Raw genomic sequence first — 24,930 nt, 5'->3', positions numbered from 1 at the left:
CACTTTTCTCCTCTGCAGTTTTTATGCTTCTCAGGAAAATTACACTGCAAGGTCAGCATATTTACACATCTGAGTGGTCCCTTTGTTAGGAGCTCCTCTGCTGTGGTTCTGCCATTGCTGCTTGGGGTAAGGGACAGTAGTTTTGGGGAGAATGGGTTGGTAAAATGTTGCTGCAAATGGGGGAGATGACCGGTGAAAAGGGAGAGTATTTAGCTGCCATTAGAAAAGGTGGTTAGGGGGTTAATGCTGCTTTTGGTAGATAAGGGGTAAGAAGAAGACAATACTTTTGTTAGGCAGTGAGAATGTAAACAAAACTGTTGCAGGCTGAGGGTGGGGGTTGTTAGGGGGTAGAAATGGGGATAGTATTGCTACTAGTAGAGGATGGGTAGAAATGGGGAGAGTACTGCTTCCACTGCTGCTGCTTTTGCACTTCTAGGAAAGTATTTTTTTCTGCACTGTAATGTTTACTTCTTATGAAGAGGTATTTTGTGTTGCACTGTGGTATTTAGCACTGTTGTGGAGGTATTTTGAACTGCACTGTGGTGTTTGGCCCTGCTGGAGGGGTTTTAGGAGTTGCACTTTGGTGTTTGGCCCTGCTGGAGAGGTATTTTGTGCTGCACTGTGGTGTTTGGCGCCGCTGGAGGGGTTTTATGAGTTGCACTGTGGTGTTTGGGCCTGCTGGAGATGTATTTTGTGCTGCACTGTGGTATTTGGCCCTGCTGGAGAGGTATTGGTGGCGCACTGTGGTATTTTTGACACTGCTGCAGTGATATGTAGAGCTGCAATGTGGTATTTCTTTGGCACTTCATAGGAGATTTTCTTGTGCTGCTCTGTGGTGTTTGTTGGATGCTGCTGGGAAGGTATTTTGTGCTGTTTTGTGGTATTTGCTTGGCACCACTGAAGAAGAATGTTTTGCTGCACTATGGTGTTTGGCACTGCTAAAGTTCTATGTTGAGCTACACTGTGGTGTTTGACACCAATGGGGAAGGATCATGTGCTGCATTGTGACATTTGGTGCTACATTGTGATATTTGGTGCGGCATTGTGATATTTGGTGCTGCATTGTGATATTTGGTGCGGCATTGTGATATTTGGTGCTGCATTGTGATATTTGGTGCTGCATTGTGATATTTGGTGCTGCATTGTGATATTTGGTGCTGCATTGTGATATTTGGTGCGGCATTGTGATATTTGGTGCAGCATTGTGATATTTGGTGCGGCATTGTAGTATTTTTTTGGTGCTATAAAGAGTAAGTGCTGCATGGCAGTATTTGATATTCTTTCTGCTTTAAACATGTTTGATTGATACATGCACTATGTTGGCGCTGTGTACATGTTAGATTAAAAACATTTTTTTTTTTTTTTAGTGTTGTATAGTTTAGACACACAAGGTTAAAAACATTAATCACATGTCGCATTTTTGGGGCCTACAATAAGTACGATACACATGGTATAGAATTGTTATCCTATGTAGGTGTCATCGGCAGGATGATCAATTGTCCACAATCACAGTAAGAGGACCTTGTGCTAGTGACATATTTAATGGATTATAATCCTGTTTTATTAGGGGATGAGTTTTTAAAGGGGATATTAACTGGTCAGATTTACTATGGAGATCTTTTACATGTTCTGATTTACAAGTCAGTACAGCTTCTCATCCCCCAGGGCACAGCTTGCTGACCTTGCTTCTAGACCCTGCAAACTTGTCTTTATTGTTTAGTAAGACAGGTTCAAGGAGTCACAAGACCATAGGTCTTCTGTTCCAGACATGTGCAAATGCAGACAATATCATATAGTCCTTGGCTGTTTTCAAGTCTATCATTGTAAAATCCATTAGTCTTCCTGCAAGATCAGGACCAAACTGGGGACAGCAAGAGGACATGGCACAGCCAAAGCAACTCAGTCCACACTGGATTAGGATCATACTTACAGCTTCTTTACTATTCAAGCTTGGCTGTTTTAATATTTACATGGCACATAATAAGCATAATGTACAATCACAATGTATAATTACAACATGTCATAAATTGTGTGTGTGTGTGTGTGTGTGTGGGGGGGGGGGTCTATGCACCAGTTTTTGTAAAATCAACAACTCTTCCCAGTGGCTTGCAAGACATCCTAATATATCCCTGCATCTATAGTCCAACAGCATGGCATATGGGGGTGGAATTCTCTGACACCATTTTGACAACTGAATGCTCGACTGTAAACCTTTTACGAAAAAAAGGAAAATAGCACATAAATAGATGGTTATTTATCTATTTATATATCTATCTATTTATATATCTATCTTATTTCTAATTTCAAAAAGCAGTAGAACTCCTGAAATGGTGGATAATCCAAACTAGGAAATGTCCAAAGTGTTGGTTGCAAGCAAAGTAAGGGACTAAGTCCAATAGGTCCCTCTTCATACAAAAAACTAGTTCAATACAGCACTCCTTATAAGGTGAAAAACATGCAAATATTTAATATATAAATAAAAACGTGATTTGTGTATCATGTGAACATATATAGTTAAAAACAGAGAAACATAGAATGTGTCGGCAGATAAGAACCATTTGGCCCATCTAATGTGCCCAATAATCTGAATCCTATGAATAGTCCCTGGCCCTATCTTATATGAAGGATAGCCTTATGCTTATCCCATGCATGCTTAAACTCCTTCACTGTATTTGCAGCGACCACTCCTGCAGGAAGGCTATTCCATGTATCCACTACTCTCTCCGTAAAGTAATACTTCCTGATATTACTGCACAAACCTTTGCCCCCCTAATTTAAAACTTTGTCCTCTTGTGGTAGTTTTTCTTCTTTTAAATATCTTCTCCTCCTTTACCGTGTTGATTCCCTTTATGTATTTAAAATCATATCCCCTCGGTCTCTTCTTTCTTCCAAGCTATACATGTTAAGGTCCTTTAACCTTTCCTGAAAAATAGAGCAATGTCCAGCACAAAAGCACGATGCAAGATGAAATTTATTGTAGATACACACAGCAAACAGCAACACTCCATGATCCGTGTTGCTGTTTGCTGTGTGTATCTACAATAAATTTCATCTTGCATCGTGCTTTTGTGCTGGACATTGCTCTATTTTTCAATTATCCGTCCTCGTGGTGTCCGCACGAGTCCGCGCACTGAGGCGGCGGTGGAGAGCTGGACGATCTTTCAATTCCTTTACCCTTTCCTGGTAAGTTTTATCCTGCAATCTATGTACTAGTTTAGTATCTTCTCTGAACTCTCTCTAGAGTATCTATATCCTTCTGGAGATACGGCCTCCAGTACTGCGCACAATACTCCAAGTGAGGTCTCACCAGTTCTGTACAGCGGCATGAGCACTTCTCTCTTTTTACTGCTTATACCTCTCCCTATACATCCAAGCATTCTGCTAGCATTTTCTGCTGCTCAATACATTAGGCAATTAAAATAATGCAAATACTCACTGTTTGTAAAGCTATACGGCCACCATAACCCACATTGGTATACTATACTGTCACGATGCCGGCTGGCAGGTAGTGGATCCTCTGTGCCAGAGAGGGATTGGCGTGGACCGTGCTAGAGGATCGGTTCTAAGTCACTACTGGTTTTCACCAGAGCCCGCCGCAAAGCGGGATGGTCTTGCTGCGGCGGTAGTGACCAGGTCGTATCCCCTAGCAACGGCTCAACCTCTCTGGCTGCTGAAGATAGGCGCGGTACAAGGGAGTAGACAGAAGCAAGGTCGGACGTAGCAGAAGGTCGGGGCAGGCAGCAAGGATCGTAGTCAGGGGCAACGGCAGGAGGTCTGGAACACAGGCTAGGAACACACAAGGAAACGCTTTCACTGGCACTAAGGCAACAAGATCCGGCGAGGGAGTGAAGGGGAAGTGAGGTGATATAGGGAAGTGCACAGGTGTAAACACTAATTGGAACCACTGCGCCAATCAGCGGCGCAGTGGCCCTTTAAATCGCAAAGACCCGGCGCGCGCGCGCCCTAGGGAGCGGGGCCGCGCGCGCCGGGACAGAACTGACGGAGAGCGAGTCAGGTACGGGAGCCGGGGTGCGCATCGCGAGCGGGCGCTACCCGCATCGCGAATCGCATCCCGGCCAGAGGCGGTATCGCAGCGCCCCGGGTCCGTGGAACCGACCGGAGCGCTGCAGTGAGAGGAGTGTAGCGAGCGCTCCGGGGAGGAGCGGGGACCCGGAGCGCTCGGCGTAACAGTACCCCCCCCCCTTGGGTCTCCCCCTCTTCTTGGAGCCTGAGAACCTGAGGACCAGACTTTTGTCCAGGATATTGTCCTCAGGTTCCCAGGACCTCTCTTCTGGACCACAACCCTCCCAATCCACTAAAAAGAAGGTTTTCCCTCTGACCTTTTTAGATGCTAAAATTTCTTTGACGGAGAAGATGTCCGAGGAGCCGGAGACAGGAGTGGGGGGAACAGATTTGGGAGAGAAACGGTTAATGATAAGTGGTTTAAGAAGAGAAACATGAAAGGCATTAGGAATACGAAGAGAAGGAGGAAGAAGAAGTTTGTAAGAGACAGGATTAATCTGGCGCAAAATCTTGAAAGGACCAAGATAGCGTGGTCCCAACTTATAGCTAGGGACACGGAAGCGGACATATTTGGCGGAGAGCCATACCTTGTCTCCAGGGGAAAAAATGGGAGGAGCTCTTCTTTTCTTATCCGCGAATCTCTTCATGCGTGAAGAAGCCTGTAAGAGAGAATTTTGGGTCTCTCTCCATATGATGGAGAGATCACGAGAAATTTCATCCACAGCGGGCAGACCAGAGGGCAAGGGGGTAGGGAGGGGGGGAAGAGGGTGACGGCCGTACACCACGAAAAACGGGGATTTGGAGGAAGATTCAGAGATTCTGAAATTATACGAGAATTCGGCCCAAGGTAGAAGATCTGCCCAGTCATCCTGGCGGGAGGAAGAAAAATGTCGTAAATAGTCACCCAAGATCTGGTTAATTCTTTCTACTTGTCCATTGGATTGAGGATGGTATGCAGAAGAAAAATTTAATTTAATCTTGAGTTGTTTACAGAGAGCCCTCCAGAATTTAGACACAAATTGGACGCCTCTATCCGAGACGATCTGCGTAGGCAACCCGTGAAGACGAAAAATGTGTACAAAAAATTGTTTAGCCAACTGAGGCGCTGAAGGAAGACCAGGAAGAGGGATGAAATGTGCCATTTTGGAGAATCGATCAACGACCACCCAAATAACAGTGTTGCCATGGGATGGGGGTAAGTCAGTAATAAAATCCATACCAATCAGAGACCAAGGTTGTTCGGGAACAGGCAGAGGAAGAAGAAAACCAGCGGGCTTCTGGCGAGGAGTCTTATCCCGGGCACAGATAGTGCAGGCTCGCACAAAGTCCACCACATCAGTCTCTAGAGTCGGCCACCAATAGAAGCGAGAGATGAGTTGCACAGATTTCTTGATGCCCGCATGACCTGCGAGATGGGAGGAGTGACCCCATTTGAGGATTCCGAGGCGTTGGCGTGGAGAAACAAAGGTCTTTCCTGGAGGAGTTTGCCTGATGGAGGCTGGAGAAGTGGAAATCAGGCAGTCAGGTGGAATGATGTGTTGAGGAGAGAGTTCAATTTCAGAAGCATCTGAGGAACGAGAGAGAGCATCGGCCCTAATGTTCTTATCAGCAGGCCGAAAGTGAATTTCAAAATTAAATCGGGCAAAGAACAGAGACCACCTGGCCTGACGAGGATTCAGCCGTTGGGCAGACTCGAGGTATGAGAGGTTCTTGTGATCGGTGTAAATAATAACTGGAAATCTTGATCCCTCCAGCAGATGCCTCCATTCCTCAAGTGCTAATTTAATGGCTAGAAGCTCTCGATCCCCGATGGAGTAGTTCCTCTCCGCCGGAGAGAAGGTCCTAGAAAAAAAAACCACAAGTAACAGCATGCCCGGAAGAGTTTTTTTGTAGAAGGACAGCTCCAGCTCCCACTGAGGAGGCATCAACCTCCAATAGGAAGGGTTTAGATGGGTCAGGTCTGGAGAGCACGGGAGCCGAAGAGAAGGCAGACTTGAGTCGTTTAAAGGCGTCTTCCGCTTGAGGAGGCCAAGACTTGGGATCGGCATTTTTTTTGGTTAAAGCCACAATAGGAGCCACAATGGTAGAAAAATGTGGAATAAATTGCCTGTAATAATTGGCGAACCCCAAAAAACGTTGGATGGCACGGAGTCCGGAGGGGCGTGGCCAATCTAAGACGGCAGAGAGTTTATCTGGATCCATTTGTAGTCCCTGGCCAGAGACCAAGTATCCTAGAAAAGGAAGAGATTGGCATTCAAACAGACATTTCTCAATTTTAGCATAGAGTTGATTGTCACGAAGTCTCTGAAGAACCATACGGACATGCTGGCGGTGTTCTTCTAGATTGGCCGAAAAAATTAGGATATCATCAAGATATACAACAACACAGGAGTATAACAGATCACGAAAAATTTCATTAACAAAGTCTTGGAAGACAGCAGGGGCGTTGCACAGGCCAAAGGGCATGACCAGATACTCAAAGTGTCCATCTCTGGTGTTAAATGCTGTTTTCCACTCATCCCCCTCTCTGATGCGGATGAGGTTATAGGCGCCTCTTAAGTCCAATTTAGTAAAGATGTGGGCACCTTGGAGGCGATCAAAGAGTTCAGAGATGAGGGGTAAGGGGTAGCGGTTCTTAACCGTGATTTTATTAAGTCCGCGGTAGTCAATGCAAGGACGTAGAGAGCCATCTTTTTTGGACACAAAGAAAAATCCGGCTCCGGCAGGAGAGGAGGATTTACGGATAAAGCCCTTTTTTAGATTCTCCTGGACGTATTCAGACATGGCAAGAGTCTCTGGGGCAGAGAGAGGATAAATTCTGCCCCGGGGTGGAGTAGTGCCCGGGAGGAGGTCGATAGGACAATCATAAGGCCTGTGAGGAGGTAGAGTCTCCGCTTGTTTTTTGCAGAAAACATCCGCGAAGTCCATATAGGCCTTAGGGAGACCGGTTACTGGAGGAAGCACAGAGTTACGGCAAGGGTTACTGGGAACCGGTTTTAGACAGTCCTTGGAACAAGAGGGCCCCCAACTCTTGATCTCCCCAGTGGACCAATCCAGGGTTGGGGAATGAAGTTGAAGCCAGGGAAGTCCAAGGAGAATTTCCGAGGTGCAATTGGGGAGGACCAAAAGTTCAATCCTCTCGTGATGAGATCCGATGCTCATTAGAAGGGGCTCCGTGCGGAAACGTATGGAACAGTCCAATCTTTCATTGTTTATACAATTGATGTAAAGGGGTCTGGTGAGACTGGTCACTGGGATGTTGAACCTGTTGACGAGAGAGGCCAAAATAAAATTTCCTGCAGATCCAGAGTCCAAGAAGGCCACAGAAGAGAAGGAGAAGGCAGAGGCAGACATCCGCACAGGCACAGTAAGACGTGGAGAAGCAGAGTGGACATCAAGGATTGTCTCACCTTTGTGCGGAGTCAGGGTACGTCTTTCCAGGCGGGGAGGGCGGATAGGACAATCCCTCAGGAAGTGTTCGGTACTAGCACAGTACAGGCAGAGGTTCTCCATGCGGCGTCGTGTCCTCTCTTGAGATGTCAGGCGAGACCGGTCGACCTGCATAGCCTCCACGGCGGGAGGCACAGGAACAGATTGCAGGGAACCAGAGGAGAGAGGAGCCGAGGAGAAGAAACGCCTCGTGCGAACAGAGTCCATATCTTGGCGGAGCTCCTGACGCCTTTCGGAAAAACGCATGTCAATGCGAGTGGCTAGGTGAATAAGTTCATGAAGATTAGCAGGCATTTCTCGTGCGGCCAGAACATCTTTAATGTTGCTGGATAGGCCTTTTTTAAAGGTCGCGCAGAGGGCCTCATTGTTCCAGGATAATTCAGAAGCAAGAGTACGGAATTGTACGGCATACTCGCCAACGGAAGAATTACCCTGGACCAGGTTCAACAGGGCAGTCTCAGCAGAAGAGGCTCGGGCAGGTTCCTCAAAGACACTTCGAATTTCCGAGAAGAAGGAGTGTACAGAGGCAGTGACGGGGTCATTGCGGTCCCAGAGCGGTGTGGCCCAAGCCAGGGCTTTTCCAGACAGCAGGCTGACTACGAAAGCCACCTTAGACCTTTCAGTGGGGAACTGGTCCGACATCATCTCCAAGTGTAATGAACATTGGGAAAGGAAGCCACGGCAAAGCTTAGAGTCCCCATCAAATTTATCCGGCAAGGAAAGTCGTAGTCCAGAAGCGGCCACTCGCTGCGGAGGAGGTACAGGAGCTGGCGGAGGAGATGGTTGCTGGAGCTGTGGTAGTAACTGTTGAAGCATAACAGTCAGTTGAGACAGCTGTTGGCCTTGTTGCGCAATCTGTTGTGACTGCTGGGCGACCACCGTGGTGAGGTCAGCGACAACTGGCAGAGGAACTTCAGCGGGATCCATGGCCGGATCTACTGTCACGATGCCGGCTGGCAGGTAGTGGATCCTCTGTGCCAGAGAGGGATTGGCGTGGACCGTGCTAGAGGATCGGTTCTAAGTCACTACTGGTTTTCACCAGAGCCCGCCGCAAAGCGGGATGGTCTTGCTGCGGCGGTAGTGACCAGGTCGTATCCCCTAGCAACGGCTCAACCTCTCTGGCTGCTGAAGATAGGCGCGGTACAAGGGAGTAGACAGAAGCAAGGTCGGACGTAGCAGAAGGTCGGGGCAGGCAGCAAGGATCGTAGTCAGGGGCAACGGCAGGAGGTCTGGAACACAGGCTAGGAACACACAAGGAAACGCTTTCACTGGCACTAAGGCAACAAGATCCGGCGAGGGAGTGAAGGGGAAGTGAGGTGATATAGGGAAGTGCACAGGTGTAAACACTAATTGGAACCACTGCGCCAATCAGCGGCGCAGTGGCCCTTTAAATCGCAAAGACCCGGCGCGCGCGCGCCCTAGGGAGCGGGGCCGCGCGCGCCGGGACAGAACTGACGGAGAGCGAGTCAGGTACGGGAGCCGGGGTGCGCATCGCGAGCGGGCGCTACCCGCATCGCGAATCGCATCCCGGCCAGAGGCGGTATCGCAGCGCCCCGGGTCCGTGGAACCGACCGGAGCGCTGCAGTGAGAGGAGTGTAGCGAGCGCTCCGGGGAGGAGCGGGGACCCGGAGCGCTCGGCGTAACATATACGCTAAATAGTACTTGTGCGGCTGTTTAATCAATAGGGTAAACGGCTTTCTAGCTATTATTCTAGCTGTTATTTATGTTCAGCAGAATTTTCCACCAAGAATCGATCTATCTATCTCTCTCTCCCTCTCTCTCTCATATCTACAGTGGGGATCAAAAGTTTGGGCACCCCAGGTATTAATGTACATAAAGAATCCAAGGAAAGATGAAAAAATCTCCAAAAGGCATCAAATTACAGATTAGACATTCTTATAATATGTCAACAAAAATTTAATTTTATTTCCATCATTTACACTTTCAAAATAACAGAAAACGAAAAAATGGTGTCTGCAAAAGTTTGGGCACCCTGCAGAGTTAATATCTTGTACTGCCCACTTTGGCAAGTATCACAGTTTGTAAACGCTTTTTGAAGCCAGCCAAGAGTCTTTCAATTCTTGTTTGAGGTATCTGCCCATTCTTCCTTACAAAAGTCTTCCAGTTCTTTGAGATTTCTGGGCTGTCTGTCACGCACTGCTCTTTTAAGGTGTCACGCACTGCTCTTTTCAGGTCTTTCCATAGATTTTCAATTATGTTGAGGTCCGGAGATTGTGAAGGCCATGGCAAAACCTTCAGTTTACACCTCTTGATGTAATCCCCCATGGATTATGAGGTGTGTTTAGGGTCATTATCCATTTGTAGAAGCCATCCTCTCTTTAACTTCAGCTTTTTCACAGATGGCATCAAGTTAACATCCAAAATTTGCTGAAATTATATTGAATCCATTTTTCCTTCTACTCATGAGATGTTCCCTGTGCTACTGGCTGCAATACAACCCCAAAGCATGATTGATCCACCCCCATGCTTAACAGTTGGACAGAAGTTCTTTTCATTAAATTCTGTTCCCCTTCTTCTCCAAACGTTCCTTTGCTCATTCTGGACAAAAAGTTCAATTTTAACCTCATCGGTCCACAGAACTTTCCAAAATGCATCAGGCTTGTCTATATGTTAATTTGCAAAGTTCAAACACTGATTTTTGTGGTGAGAACTTAGAAGAGGTTTTCTTTCCATGAAGACCATTTTTGTACAAGTATCTCTTTATAGTGGAATAGTGTACCACAACTCCAGTGTCTGCCAGATCTTTCTGGAGGGATTGTGCAGTTAAACATGGGTTTTGAATTGTTTTTTCTCACAATCCTGGGGGCTGTTCTGTCTGATGTTTTTCTTGGTCTTCCAGATCTTGCTTTAACTTCTACAGTTCCTGATGACTGCCATTTCTTAATTACATTCCAAACAGAGGATATTGGCATCTGAAAATGTTTTGCTATCTTCTTATAGCCTTCTCCAGCTTTGTGAGCATCAACTATTTTCAGTCTCAGATTTCTAGACAACTGCTTAGAAGAACCCATGGTGCTGATTGTTGGGGCAAGGTCAGATGAGTCTGGGCATTTAAAACCTTTGAGATTGACATCACCTGGTCTTCCCAGATGATGATTGAGAACAATCCATGACACTGGCAGGTCTCAACTTTGCAAAGGGGGCAGTGCATGCTTAAAATTATGCAAGGTGCCCAAACCATTTTTTTGTTTTCTGTTATTTTGAAAGTGTAAATGATGGAAATAAAATCTAACATTTGTTGATCTATTATAAGAATGTCTAATCTGTAATTTGGAGATTTTTCCATCTTTCCTTGGCTTCTTTATGCACATTAATACAAATGTTTACCCGGGGTGCCCAAACTTTTGATGCCCACTGTATATATCTATCTATTTATCTCATATCTATCTATCTATCTATCTATCTATCTAGCAACAGAAGAATGCAGCAGCACACTGCCAGCAATCTGTAATTTGGAGATTTTTCCATCTTTCCTTGGCTTCTTTATGCACATTAATACAAATGTTTACCCGGGGTGCCCAAACTTTTGATGCCCACTGTATATATCTATCTATTTATCTCATATCTATCTATCTATCTATCTATCTATCTATCTATCTATCTATCTATCTAGCAACAGAAGAATGCAGCAGCACACTGCCAGCACAAAGATATAGATGAATATGCAGTTAAAACATGGAGACCTATACAGCTATGGTGTAATAGATTCAAATGTGAAACTATGAAATAGTGAGGCACTTAGCTCGCAAATTTGTCTCCGCCGGCGGTCAAATAGCTTGGACCGTCCCACCGCGATAAGGTGGCCTCATTGGGACGGACCCTACACTGTGAATATACCTCTGTGTGAACAGTTCAGTAAGCATGGCAGGGTCTGCAACATCCAAGACACCTTATATACACACCTGATATCTATCTATCTATCTATCTCATATCTATTTATCTCATATCTATCTATCTATCTCATATCTATTTATCTCATATCTATCTATCTACCTATCTCATATCTATCTATCTATCTATCTATCTATCTCATATCTATTTATCTCATATCTATCTATCTATCTCATATCTATTTATCTCATATCTATCTATCTATCTCATATCTATCTATCTCATATCTATCTATCTACCTATCTCATATCTATCTACCTATCTATCTATCTATCTCATATCTATCTATCTATCTATTTCTTTTCTTTCAGTGGTCCAGGAGCATTTTATCTTATTTTACTGTAATATCTATTTGGCTGTATTTATTATTAGGCTTTATTTAATTGGTTTTCATCTTGTAAAACCAGAAGCTCTAGCAAAACAAAACCAGTCTTTCTGGGGGCCGCCGGCTCTCGCTGAACCGCATGCTATTCTTGCTCTTTGACTTTAGCTTTCTGCCTCCAGGACAAACTATATGTTTCCAGCATCTTAAAGACCCATCTTGTACATCTGAAGTAGTGTGACTTATGTCCTCTGCACTATGGACACACTTAACCTTTCGAAGCCGTCTGTCCTGTGTGACCTGACGTTGCTAATAAAAGTTTTGTCCACTCACTGTAAACTTTAAGTCTGGTTACTTAGTTACGAAGACACAAGGACATTTCTGAGATTCTGACATTTAATAATCCAGAAATTGTTATAATACAACAGAAGATTGTAAAAAGAAAACTGTCAGCAAGTTCCCCCACACTAAACCCAATACACTGGATTATAGTGTGGGTGAACAGGAGTCCATACAGGGGTCACTTAAATTTTTTTGTTGGGTTTCCACCGAGTTTTCATCCTGTAAAGTCCTGTAATTCACCCCCTTAGTTGCGCTCTACAGGCGTGTCCCCCGCCGGCAGTCATACTATGGGTCCCGGAGGAAGGTGCCCAAGCCCGCCCCCCTTATTCGCCTATGCATTTTCTTCAACTCCATGTCCTAGTGGAGTCACCTGCCCCGCGAGCGACGCGTTCTATATGCAGAGCGCATGCGTTGAAGATTTTACCCAGCTCTCACGTCCTGATCATGTGAGAGCTGTGCGTCCCCGGAGAGCGCTCAGTGCAGTGTAACTGCCCATGCGCCGGGCCCTCGCTACAGAAGTCAGGCGTAGCGAGGGCCCGGCACGTGCAGTTACACTGCGCAGAGCGCACTCCGGGAATGCACTGCTCTCACATGATCAGGACGTGAGAGCTGGGTAAAAACTTCAGCGCATGCGCTCTGCATACAGAGCGCGTCGCTCGCGGGGCAGGTAACTCCACTAGGACGTGGAGTGGAAGAAAATGCATATGCGAATAAGGGGGGCAGGTGAATTACAGGACTTTACAGGACGAAAACTCAGCGGCAACCCAACAAAAAAATGTGACCCCCTGTATGGACTCCTGTTCACCCACACTATAACCCAGTGTATTGGATTCAGTGTGGTGAACTTGCTGACAGTTTTCCTTTAAATAATCTGAAATCTCACAAAAGTAGAAGTGATCTCAGTGTATTATATCCAACTACACTAGCCAGGTCTGGTAAAAAACTGAATTAAGGGTCTGTACATGATTAGAAATACATGGCTGCTTTCCCCCAGAAACAGCGACACGCCTGTCTATAGGTAGTGCCTGGTATTGCAGCTTAGCTACATTAGAATAATATTAAAGGGTACCTCTCATCAAAAAAACTTTTTGATATATTATAGATTAATGTATGCAGAATAACTTTACAATTGCATGTTATTAAAAAATATGCTTCTTTCTATTTAATTTTCCACTTTGAAGAAATGACCACTAGGGGTCTCCCTACCAGTCCTGGCAGCAAGCATTTCAGACTCATGCTGGAGTCCTAAACACTACGAGCTGCCAGTCTGCTTTGTTCACAAAGGAGAACACTCAGAGCTACCAGCCTGCTTTGTTCACAGCCTGTTTGGCTGTGAACAAAGCAGGCTGGCAGCTCTGAGTGTTTAGGACTCCAGCATGAGTCAGAATTGCTTGCTGACGGGACTGATCGGGAAAAATACAATAGAAAGAAGCATATTTTTCATTAACATGCTATTGGAAAGTTATTCAACATTCATTAATCTAAAATATATCAAAAGTTTATTTGATGAGAGGTATCCTTTAACTGAGTTGTTATACCACATACAACCTGTGGGCTTGTGGGGCGCTGTTTTGGTAAGAATGTAGCCATGTTTTCTAATTATAGTTCAACCCTGTCTTACTATAAATCTACCTATATCAGAGGTACCTAACATGGTCCAGACCACTGCCATAGGGGGAACATGTGGTCAAAAATGCATGGGCTGTTATGGGTTAATATCTTTAATTTCATGCCCAAAGTTATAACACTGTAGATACTAATATGAATATACAATAGTATACATTTCTACAACAGATGTTACAGTAGCCTCCTGCTCGTCTGCAGTCACCCCCCTCCCAGAGCGATCCTCCGTGTAGCATCCATGCTTCCATCTCTAATCCCGCAGAAATGTCACCTATAAATGACTTTGAGAGAAGCGGGAGAAAGATTTTATTGCAGGCATTTGAGTTCTGATTTATCTATGAGGGTAATGGATCCTATTGAGTAGAGGAGGCTATAAATTTTGAAGAGACCCTGTACAAGGTTGGATGGTGGGGGGACTCTGGATCCATTCCAGGAGAAAGTCGATACGGTGTTAAATGGAACAATAGGATAAATAGGGAAGTTTTAAATAGGGATAAAATGATAAAGGTGGCAGAGACAGAAGACTGGGAGATGGTAAGGTGAGAGTGGAGAAATGGCAGCCACAGATGAAATGATCATAGACAAGAAGACAAAGGGAAAATCAAGGGCAGCTGTAAGACGGATAGTAAGTAATGTCCATAAAACTCAATAGTACAGTGCAAAACATTACAAAACCTCTCTGGGCAATTCCATAATAAGCTCAGTACAGTGATCCCTCAACTTACAATGGCCTCAACATACAATAGTTTCAACATACAATGGTCTTTTCTGGACCATCGTAAGTTGAAACCAGACTCAACATACAATGTACAGACAGTCCAGATCTGTGAAACATGTCAATGGCCGGAAGAACCGACCAATCAGAATGGACATTCACTGGTAAAACCCCTGTATTACTGAAGTGTATGCACTGACTGGTATCTGGTAGCGCCCCCTACAGTACAGGGAAGTAATACATGTTCTGTACACTTTACCTGTATTACTGAAGTGTATGCACTGACTGGTAACTGATAGCGCCCCCTACAGTACAGGGAAGTAATACATGTACTGTACTCTTTACCTGTATTACTGAAGTTTATGCACTGACTGGTAACTGATAGCGCCCCCTACAGTACAGGGAAGTAATACATGTTCTGTACTCTTTACCTGTATTACTGAAGTGTATGCACTGACTGGTAACTGATAGCGCCCCCTACAGTACAGGGAAGTAATACATGTTCTGTACTCTTTACCTGTACCAGGGTGAGGGCAGCTCCATTACTTCTTTAGAACATTGCGTGTCCTGTACAGGACCCTGAAGAAGCTCCTGTCCTCTACATAGACCAGTGTTTCCCAACCAGGGTGCCCCCAGCTGTTACAAAAGTACAACTCTCAGCATGCCCGGACAGCCTTTGGCTGTCCGGGCATGCTGGGAGTTGTAGTTTTGCAACAGCTGGAGGCTCCCTGCTTGGGAAACACTGACATAGACAGTGATTTACAGCTCCCAGCAGATCTTTCCTACATTTATATGAGGACTTTGCTTTATCTATATTAGTTTTCTACTTATTTTTCTTTGTCACTTTTTCCTATTTTTGGATGACATTTTGGTGCCTTTAGAACCAATTACCAGGTTTCCATAGAGCTCTGGTCTCAACATACAATGGTTTCAACATACAATGGTCGTTCTGGAATCCAATTAATATTGTAACTTGAGGGCCCACTGTATTCTCTTTCCAAATTCCGACTTCTTCATAGTGAAAGATGGGTCGTGTGATGTCACGTCACATGGTCCCAGCTATCATTAAATGAGATGTCACTGTTGTGTCAGGAGCGTTTCAGTGTCAGGACAATTTTGGGGAATGGAAAGGGTAGCGTTTCTGCTTGAGTAAGGCAACATAAAAGTGTGTGGATACTCATAGGCCATTCATGTGTGGTGACCCAGTACAGAGTCACGTGCTTCTCTGTACTCCTGCCCATCCTGTGTGGCAGATGCTACTCAATGTCCATCATGGGTCCCCTCTCCTCAGAACTCTTTATATTGCAATAAAGGATGTCATGTTTCATAAGAGTTAAAATATTGTATTTCTATGCACTGTTGCCTTAAGAAATCTATTTTTGTTAACCCCTTAAGGACGCAGGACGTGAATGTACGTCCTGGTGAGGTGGTACTTAACGCACCAGGACGTACATTTACGTCCTAAGCATAGCCGCGGGCATCGGAGCGATGCCCGTGTCATGCGCGGCTGATCCCGGCTGCTGATCGCAGCCAGGGACCCGCCGGCAATGGCCAACGCCCGCGATCTCGTGGGCGTCCGCCATTAACCCCTCAGGTGCCGGGATCAATACAGATCCCGGCATCTGCGGCAGTTCGCGATTTAAATGAACGATCGGATCGCCCGCAGCGCTGCTGCGGGGATCCGATCATTCATAACGCCGCACGGAGGTCCCCTCTCCTTCCTCCGTGCGGCTCCCGGCGTCTCCTGCTCTGGTCTGTGATCGAGCAGACCAGAGCAGGAGATGACCGATAATACTGATCTGTTCTATGTCCTATACATAGAACAGATCAGTATTAGCAATCATGGTATTGCTATGAATAGTCCCCTATGGGGACTATTCAAGTGTAAAAAAAAATGTAAAAAAATGTAAAAGTAAAAGTAAAAAAAAAGTGAAAAATCCCCTCCCCCAATAAAAAAGTAAAACGTCCGTTTTTTCCTATTTTACCCCCAAAAAGCGTAAAAAACATTTTTTTATAGACATATTTGGTATCGCCGCGTGCGTAAATGTCCGAACTATTAAAATAAAATGTTAATGATCCCGTACGGTGAACGGCGTGAACGAAAAAAAATAAAAAAAAGTCCAAAATTCCTACTTTTTTAATACATTTTATAAAAAAAAAAATTATAAAAAATGTATTAAAAGTTTTTTATATGCAAATGTGGTATCAAAAAAAAGTACAGATCATGGCGCAAAAAATGAGCCCCCATACCGCCACTTATACGGAAAAATAAAAAGTTAGAGGTCATCAAAATAAAGGGATTATAAACGTACTAATTTGGTTAAAAAGTTTGTGATTTTTTTTAAGCGCAACAATAATATAAAAGTAAGTAATAATGGGTATAATTTTAATCGTATTGACCCTCAGAATAAAGAACACGCGTCATTTTTACCATAAATTGTACGGCGTGAAAACAAAACCTTCCAAAATTAGCAAAATTGCGTTTTTCGTTTTAATTTCCCCACAAAAATAGTGTTTTTTGGTTGCGCCATACATTTTATGATATAATGAGTGATGTCATTACAAAGGACAACTGGTCGCGCAAAAAACAAGCCTTCATACTAGTCTGTGGATGAAAATATAAAAGAGTTATGATTTTTAGAAGGCGAGGAGGAAAAAATGAAAACGTAAAAATTAAATTGTCTGAGTCCTTAAGGCCAAAATGGGCTGAGTCCTTAAGGGGTTAAGGACCAATGGGACATCTCTAAATTGCTCCCATATATAGCTGGGAGGAGCTAGCCTAGTCAGTGCATGCTGAGATACAGGGAAGTAAGGACCTGAAGAGTTTGTCTGGTGTTCCTGAAGGAGGCCTGGCCCTAGTCCAGCAACCGTCTACTGCAAGTTAACCCCTGCACTGTGGGTGAAAGTGAAAGCTTGACGGTGGTAACTAAACCTATTGGGGATTCTGCTGAAGTCCAGTCCAGTTCAAGTAGTCAGTCAAGTCAGTCTGTCAATTACTAAATTCAAGCGTGGCTGCATCAGTCAATACAATTGCAACTACAAGTCCCAGCAAGCCGATAAATTTTTTTTAAATTCACCCTACATCTCCTTGGTGTAATCTGAGTTGTATGAACTTTAACACCTTGTCTACCTCAGTAAAGCAAGCCAGTTAACGGTAACCTTGCGTCGGAATGATTATTTGCCCCGTGCCTGGCACAGGTGAAGCTGGTCTACCTCGGGTGGTGTATAGATCAACCACGCCCTGGCGTCACGAAGAGGTTAATACACACATTACCCCGTCCAACACCACACATGCTCCAGTGGGAATTTTGGGAACAAGTATTTGCAAACACCAGCATTCCCACCAGCATGCAGCATTCTCTTCAAGCCTGTGTTTGACTTTTTTTTTTAAGAAGCCTTAGAAAGTAACTGGGGATTTAATATGCCAAACCAGAAACTCCCCCTAACAGTGAAGTTACCATTCACTTGAAAGGAAAGCTACCTCCAAATGCAGTGTTAGTGGAGCATGTAAATAAGTCTCCACAAATGTTTATGGTGCTCTCTTTAATTAGAAATATTACCAGTTTGGTCCCATGACAATAGGCCTCTCTGCAGCCAGGCAGTACTCTATCTGTACGGATGAGGGGCAACAACTCGGAAACAGCTATTTATATATGGGTAATTTTCCCTTTTGGGGGAGTTTTAAGCTTGGCACATTGTAAGGCTTCTTAAAGGGGCTAAACACTAACTAGAAGGAAAAATCTGCCTCCCCACATTGGTGTTAGAAGCCAGATTTGCAATGCAGTTTTCTAAGGGATGTGACATTATTGTACATCTATATGGTGTCCATTTTAGGACAGCATCAGCCGTCAAGCTGTACCTCGCTCATCCTTCAGCCAAAACGGCGTCCCGCCTCCTCCCTCCTCTGTCAGACATCAGGCAAAACCTTTGTCATCCTTAAGTCTGTCATACCTCAGATGAAAATGAAAGTGCTGAGTCAGCAGAGCTTCGGCAGACCTGCTAGCACAGACAGTGTGATTGGCTGCTGCCAGCAAAGATACTGTGATTGGTTGATGGGAGCATAGGTGTGTGCAGTCCCGCTCCACTGTTTAGACACATTTCTTTACAAAACCTAATCCTCTCATGTACCTAGCTTTCCCCTATGCCTGCAAAACAAACCTGCGCTCTCGGCTTTTCCCCTATTCCTGCAAAACCTGTGTACTCAGCTTTTAACAATTCCTGATAAACCCACAGCTGACGGCATAACTGTAGGTTTTGCAGGAATAGGGGAAAAGCTGAGAGTGCAGGTTTGTTTTGCAGGAATAGGGGAAAGCTGGGTACATGAGAGGATTTGGGTTTGTAAAGAAATGTGTCTAAACAGTGGAGCAGGTCTGCACACACCTACGCTCCCATCAACCAATCACAGTATCTTTGTGCTCCCATCAACCAATCACAGTATCTTTGCTGCCAGCCAATCACACACTGTCTGTGCTAGCAGGTCTGCCAAAGCTGTGCTGACTCAGCACTTTAATTTTCGTCTGAGGCATGAGAGAGTTTAGGTTGACAAAGGTTTTGCCTGACGGAGGAGGCGGGACGCAGTTTCTGAGGAGGGAGGAGGCGGGATGCAGTTTCGAAGGATTGAGGAGGTGGGACGCAGTTTTCGCTGAAGGATGAGGCAGGTACGGCTTAAAACTGACAGCGATTTGTCTGAGGGAGGAGGCGGGACGCCGTTTTGGCTGAAGTATGAGGGAGGTACGGCTGAAAACGAACTGCGATTAGTCTGGGGGAGGAGGCGGGACGCCGTTTTGGCAGAAGGATGAGGGAGGTACGGCTGAAAACGAACTGCGATTAGTCTGGGGGAGGAGGCGGGACGCCGTTTTGACTGAAGGATGAGCGAGGTGCGGCTGACGGCTGATGCTGTCCTAAAATGGACACCATACATTTATAAATACATGGATTGTCGGATTGGGAAGTTGCTTGAAAAATCTGTCCAGCATTTATTTTTTGGCCAGGCTAGGCTAGAAGAAAATAGATTAAAAAAAGATGTACTTACCTGCAGTTATGCCCCCAGTGTAGCTGTTCCTGGGGTACCTAGTTAATGCTTTTTAACACTTCCTGCTCTCCACTTGACCCAAGCAAGTGCCTGCTCAGCCAATCACTGCCTGAGTTGGGTCTCTTCTGTGGTCAGTAAGTGCCCCCTTTCTTGTGTCAAGAGAAGAGCAGGAAGTTGTGAGCAGCAGAGACCGGGCACTGCAGGAAGTGTCAGAATAAAGGGGTAGGTAAATACATCTTTTTCATTTCTTTAGGCAAGCCTGACTACTTTTAAAAATAATAATTTACTTTTAAGTACAGCAAAATTTTGTTCCACAAATTTCTGCTCCGGAAACACTTTTTAGAAGTTGGAAAACCCTTTATACAACAAGAACAGTTTTAACTCTTCCAAGGAAGGAAGCCTTTATATGGTCATGTTTCATAATACAGTATAGGGAAACCTCTTTGAAAAGACCACACAAAATTGCACTGAAAGTGGTCTTTGATGGGGAGTGGTCTACTGAAAAAAAAATCCACTAGGCATAATGTATGGTAGAGTGAAAATCTGCCACCTGAAATCTGATTTGGATAAGGGGGTGGTCTTTTAAGAGGTGGTCACTGTATATAGTTGAAGCTGCTACTTTGTGTATACATAGCTATGTTGATTTATTCTTATGTGGGTTTCTCTAAAGTATACTGATGGGATTAATCACTTCTTAGGACATTGGAGGAGATTTATCAAAACCGGTAAAGAGGAAAAATTCACAGTTACCCATAGCAACCAATCAGATCGCTTCTTTCATTTATCAGAGGCCTTGTTAAGAATGAAAGAAGCGATCTGATTAGTTGCTATGGGCAACTGGGCAACTTTTCCTCTTTACCGGTTTTGATAAATCTCCCCCATTAGACCTATGATATTACCAAATAAATTAATATATATATATATATATATATATATATATATATATATATACACCGTATTTATCGGGGTATACCACGCACCGGCCTATAACACGCACCCTCATTTTACCAAGGATATTTGGGTAAAAAAATAAATATCCATGGTAAAATGAGGATGCCTGTGTGCGTGTGTGCGCGTGTATACCCCGATACACCCCCAGGAAAGGCAGGGGGAGAGAGGCCGTCGCTGCCCGCTTCTCTCCCCCTGCCTTTCCTGGGGTCTAGAGCCCTGCTGCCGCCGCTTCTCTCCCGCTGGCTATCTGCGTCGCTGCCCGTTCTCTCCCCCTGACTATCGGTGCCGGCGCCCCATTGCCGGCGCCGATAGCCAGGGGGAGAGAAGCGGCGCCGGCATTGGGGCAGCGGCACCGACAGCCAGGGGGAGAGAAGGGGCAGCGGTACCCATTGCCGGCGCCGCTGCCCCGTTGCCTCCCCCCCATCCCCGGTTGCATAATTACCTGTTGCCGGGGTCGGGTCCGCGCTGCTTCAGGCCTCTGGTGTGCGTCCCCTGGGTCCTTGCTATGCACTGCACGGCAGCGCATAGCAACGACGCAGGGGACACACACCGGAGGCCTGAAGCAGCGCGGACCCGACCCCGGCAACAGGTAATTATGCAACCGGGGATGGGGGGGAGGCAACGGGGCAGCGGCGCCGGCAATGGGTACCGCTGCCCCTTATCTCCCCCTGGCTGTCGGCGCCGCTTCTCTCCCCCTGGCTATTGGCGCCGGCAATGGGGCGCCGGCACCGATAGTCAGGGGGAGAGAAAGGGCAGCGGCGCCGATAGCCAGGGGGAGAGAAGGGCCGGCAGCAGGGCTCTAGACCCCAGGGCAGGCAGGGGCAGAGAAGCCGGCAGCGCTGGCGGTCTCTGCACCTGCAAAGCCGCTGCAGTTCATTGATTTAAAGTGCCCCCTTTAAATCATTGAACTGCAGCAGCTTATCGGCGTATAACACGCACATAGACTTTAGGCTAAAAATTTTAGCCTAAAAAGTGCGTGTTATACGCCAATAAATACGGTATATATATATATATTTCTTGCATTTCTTGCAACTTGTGTGGTGCAGGTGGGGGTTAAAAAGTAGCGCAATATCGTGCTTTAAATTGGTAGTAACATTTTGAACATACTTTTACGGTTCGTGGCACATAAATATTTTCTTACCAGAACCATACCATCACCTCCGAGCTGTCATGGGGAACTGATTTGTACAAATGTCACAAAAGTGCTGACCTTTTCTACATGAAACATTTTTTTTTAAAATACATTTCTTTCAAGTCCGTTCAGCAAACCCCCCCCCCCCCCCCCCTGTATGTGTGTGAAGACCACAGAAGGGATAGACTATCCTTTGGCCCCCATCTCGAGAGGCAGATAATATTTTCCAAAAGGGATTTGCAATACAGAACTACTGAGGTTTTGGGTGAATTAACTTCCATTAATAGGTTCAGGAGTTCATAGTTTGTTTGACATAACTCTTCAGATCAAAGGTGATGGTCTCGTAGGACATCAGGCCTACGGGCTTGGGGGTACATTTCTCCAAAGGCCTATCATATTCTAGTAAAATAGGAGAGTATACCAGAAAAGGCCAGACAATAGCAATTCAAGTCATATGTAAGTTATCAGTCCTTCCCTAAAGTCCATTTCTATTCAATTAGTTGGAAAAATCACTTTGTAGGAGACTATTAGAGGTTTAGGTATTACAACCAGATGAGTAGAGCGGTCCATGTCCACCTTTTATTTGGCTCAGCTCTGTTGCAACCACCTTAAATAGCTATAACAGTTGTGATGTGTGGACTAAAGCAGTCATTTTCAATGAATGAATGTGTTATACTGAAGCATGAAGGTTTCCCCAGTACTACTGAGTCTGACTCAAGACGGGAAATTGGCAGATGATATAGGCCATTTGGTTCTCATCTGTTGTCAAACTCTTTTTCTTTCCCTTGGCTGGGTTTTCCTTAGGTCATCTGACTTTTACATGGGAATGACCCCATAGCCCATTAATATGGCACATTATACTTATTGGATTAAGCAGCCTTTTATATTTTGCATAAAGAATGGATATGAACATGAGACATGTAGCGTCTCCCATGGCTGGGTCAAAATATAGTAGTGAGGTGAAATTCCTCCAAAGCTTCTGCCTTTCTTCAGTTCTAATGGGAAAATTGACTTTGTTATAGCAAAACAATTATCTGTAATCAGTCACATAGCTAGAGGAGATGGAGAAGTTGCACTTGGGATCTGGTCGAGAGCCCCTATAGGACTTTTGTCACCATAACAAAAAGTTTAGGGGAACAAAACAGGGGCACTCCCTTGTGTAGTTTATCAACTGGTATATATCCTTCCACCACACCACAGTGATATATATCTGCAGTTGTGCTGTGCATAGGCACAACTCTATTAAAGGTATAACCAATATGTAGATGTATGGGTTGCTGCACTTTGACACAATCCTGTTCCTGTCCAGGAGTGGATAAGTAGCATGAAGATAGAAGGTGAATAACCAGAGAGGGTCTTAGAAGCTCTACTCAGCAATGGACCAAACACGAGCACCGGAGATGCACAGGACAATATAAAGGTTTATTGGATATATATCTGGACAACACATTTCAGTACCCCCATGTGCCTTCCTCAGGTCCACCAGAATTAATACAGAAACCTGCATCAGCAATTTTGGTGGACCTGAGGAAGGCACACAGTGGGGCCGAAGCGCGTTGTCCAGATATATATCCAATAAACCTTTATGTTGTCCTGTGAATCGCCTGTGGTCGTGTATGGTCCATTAGAGTAGCACCTCTAAGACCCTCTCTGTTTATTTACCCTCTATCTTCTGGCAACATAAAGGGGCTTGTAGTAGTAGTTTTATAGAAGTTTTATAGTAATTTGATAGAAAACAAGGTCTTCTAGCAAGGGAGGAGGTAGGGTCGCTGTTTGCCATTTTTAGTTTTTCTTAGTCCTTCTTGCAATTGTAGCTCCCATAACACTGTCATATACAGTGGTCCCTCAACATACGATGGTAATTCGTTCCAAATGAACCATTGTTTGTTCAAACCATCGTATGTTGAGGGATCCGTGCAATGTTAAATATAGGAAGGTATACTCACCTGTCCCCGCCACTCCGGACTGTCACCGCTGCCCTGGATGTCGCTGTCCATCGCTGTCGCCACGACCCCGTGGTGTCCCCAGCGCTCCAGACCATGTCTGCTGCCAGGGATCGTTGTTCCTTATCGCCGTCATCACGTCGCTCCTATTGGATGATGGGACGGCGTGCGCGGCGACGGCGATGCAGGGGTCCGGAGCACCGGGGACATGTAAGTGATCGGCAACGGACCACACGGGGCACCTTAAACGGCTATCCAGGGCAGCTGAAGCAGTCTGCGCTGCCGGATAGCCGTTTATGCGATGGCCCCGACGCACAAAAGCATTGTATGTTGATGCTGCCTTCAACATGCGATGGCCTCTGAGAGGCCACCGTATGTTGAAATTATCGTATGTTGGGGCCATCGTAGGTCGGGTGATCACTGTAGTTTTAAAATAATACTGCCATAGATGGCCAACATAATGCCGCCATATAGTGTTCAAATTAAATGCACTATCATATAAAAATAAGCCATATCTAAATAATACTCCCATAAAAGCCCAAATAATAGGCCATGTAGTTCCTGTATAATATTACATTATGATTCCTAAATAGTTTCACCGCACACCACTAAATAATAGCGTAAAGTAATTTTAGTTTGCTGCTGGCGTTCCTGTTCTCAGGATTCTCTAGTATATTGGAGCTTGGGAAAAATTGCTCTGTTTGCCATCACCTAAGATTGTCCCTGGAAACTGGGCAAGGGCATACTGGGAGTTGTAGTTGTTTTTTCAAGAACTGGAGGGCTGTTGGAAACCGATGGTATAGAGGTATATTTACACCAGTGGTCCCAAACTGTGACCCTCCAGATGTTGCAAAACTTCAACTAACAGCATGCCCGGACAGCCAACGGCTGTCCGGGCATGCTGGGAGTTGAAGTTTTGCAACATCTGGAGAGCCACAGTTTGACACCACTGATCTACACATTTCTGGATAAGGTTAAATAAGTATAATGTATGGATTTCTAACAAATATAACAAGATCCAGTACAAATGACTTCAATATAAAAATTTTAATTAGAACAAGCCTAGTACAATTATCCCGGATACATATCGGAGTGTAGGGAAGGGCCAAATGGAAACCTATACAAAAATATATTTTTCAGCATTTTTGGCGTATTGCATCTCGATATCCTGCTCCCACATAGTTCTCGCAGCCCTATAGTCATCGGGTCACTACATGGTGATAGCATGCATGGGTCACCAACTCCCCTTATCTGTCTCTTGTGGGATAAAATGAAGCCATTGTTCCCTCCGCCGGGCATGTTTCAGGCTGGAGTTCACAGTCGGGGCGATGGCGTGTGATCTAGCTCTTCGTCACTTTTGTGACATTTCAGCGTATGACGGTGACACATAGAAATGCAGGGACTCTGATTGTGAGCTCAGAGGGTCAGTATATTCACTCTTGGTCATGAGATGATTGATCTTCATGATCCAAAGCCCTTTAGCCT

The 24,930-nt window shown here is 45.2% G+C and overlaps 1 protein-coding gene across 5 annotated transcripts in view; it reads left to right on the top strand.

Moving 5' to 3' along the window:
* Positions 1 to 24,930, top strand: part of LOC130296436 (P2X purinoceptor 7-like) — a 244,178-nt gene that overhangs the window by 49,308 nt on the left and 169,940 nt on the right. The window contains exon 1 of one of the 5 annotated variants that reach the window (XM_056547953.1): positions 19,598 to 19,641. The exons of the other annotated variants lie outside the window; for them this stretch is intronic. The gene's annotated coding sequence lies outside the window, so the exon portion shown is untranslated. Of the gene's footprint in view, positions 1 to 19,597; positions 19,642 to 24,930 lie in introns of those variants that run through there. 5 annotated transcript variants of the gene reach the window in all.

This window comes from Hyla sarda, chromosome 12 (genome assembly GCF_029499605.1).
Source record: "Hyla sarda isolate aHylSar1 chromosome 12, aHylSar1.hap1, whole genome shotgun sequence".
NCBI classification, from domain to species: domain Eukaryota; kingdom Metazoa; phylum Chordata; class Amphibia; order Anura; family Hylidae; genus Hyla; species Hyla sarda.
Note: the sequence above shows the minus strand (reverse complement) of the source record. Positions and strands in the feature narration are given on the sequence as shown.